Genomic DNA, 1,897 nt, shown 5'->3' on the forward strand with positions numbered 1-1,897 from the left:
TAGTGTAAGTAGTACTCAGCGGTCGCCCGTAGTCGGGCAGTCAACCCAACATGCATTCTTCTGTGGTTTCTTCCCGGTTTTATGTGATTTTTCTCGAAATCCAGTTATAGTGCCTTTTTGTATTTTTTTTTCGGGATTCGGTTCTTTTCGTTGGTTTTGTTCCACTTTTGATTACTCATTTTTAGTGTTTCTGTTTCTTTTTTCCAATTTATTTTCTTATTTCAATATCCCTTTTCTTTATATTATTAGAAGCGGTGAACACCTCTCAAATTAAATGAATAACTTAAAAAATCATCAATATTTTAGAAGTATTCATTTAATTTTAAAAAAACTATCAATATTTTAGAAGTATCATTCATGAATTCTTTATTTAATTACATGACTATTTCTTGAAAACGTGTGAACATTTTCTAAATTTGCATGAATATCTTTAATTACATTTAATAACTTATTTAATTACATGACCATTTCTTGAAAACATATTAATTACATTTTTTCACAGAAAATGCATGAATATTTTTAATTACTTGAATATTTTTGGAATGCATGAACACTTTTTAGATTATATGAAATAGTTTTTTCAAAAGGTGTTAGGTCTTTTTTAGAATCTTATATATATAAGAAAGTCGTCCCACTAACTTATTTGTCTCACCATATAATTATGAATGAGATAAGGCCCACCTCAACATGTAATTATGTATGAGAAAAGATCTACCACAACATTCAACCATGCATGAAAAACGTTTTCCATTCAATTTTTCTATTTATATTCAATAAATATGTTTACAACTATACATAATCAAATGTAACAAGTCATATGTATGTTTACTTTTAGTTCTCTTATGATCAACTCATTTTTTATCAATGGGTTCCCGCAGCAATGCACAAGGTATCCTCTAATTACGTGAACATTTCATGCAAGTACTTGTTTTTCTTTTGTATATGTGAGTATATTTTGTAACACACATTTTTATTGCTTTATTTATTAAATTAATTATGTATAAATTAGTGACATGATTATTTTGAAGATCTATATTAAAAAGAATAAGATATTAATAATAGTTGTTCATGGGCTTCAATGAGGCCGTGTCAACTCGTGTCTTCAGGAGACGTTCTGCTCCCGCTATAACAAGTTATAAGGGCATCTCTAGTAGATTCCTTATTCTAGAAGTCCAAAACGTATCCCTTATCCCATTTCTATAATGTTAAGGGATTAAAATTTTCTTCATACTACAGATCCCCTGAACTTAATCCCCCAAACCAACTCGACCCCATATCAAAGTCTCACTTCATTTTCTTCTTCCCTCTTTTCCTTTCACTTGGAAACAACGACCTCTCGCCACGAGACGATGTTCATGAGCTATTTAGGGCTTAGGATAGATGATCCACAAAATCAATTTGATCAAGGATCGCCGAGCACAATATAGAAACCCTAAAAACATCTATGTTTTCCCTAATCAGTTGTAGCAAAGAGTTAAATTTTTTGTCTAAATTGTGCAGATTAGTGAAGTGTTCATCTATCTGCATGCCGATTTAAGCTACACATATGAAACCCCCTATGTTTTTGCTATGCATGTGTGTATGTGGTGTCTTGTTGGCATGCTTACAACTAGATAATTGCACTGTACAACTTCATGCTAGACCACTTAGATTTGGTTGAGTGCATAAATGAAGAGAATAAAGTAAGGAACAAGAAAATAATTGTTTACCAAAATTGTTTGTTGAAACATGTGCTCTTGCATTAGATCTGTTACTACACATGTTATGATCAATTGCTTTTTACTAAACGGAACATCCATGACCTATGCACCATGTTATGAGAGAGATGTGGAATCCATGATAGTGTATATGTAACCGTGGAAGAAAAGGTTGCAATGTTCTTGCTTGTAGTATGTCA

This window comes from Triticum aestivum, chromosome 2A (assembly GCF_018294505.1).
Source record: "Triticum aestivum cultivar Chinese Spring chromosome 2A, IWGSC CS RefSeq v2.1, whole genome shotgun sequence".
Lineage (NCBI taxonomy): Eukaryota > Viridiplantae > Streptophyta > Magnoliopsida > Poales > Poaceae > Triticum > Triticum aestivum.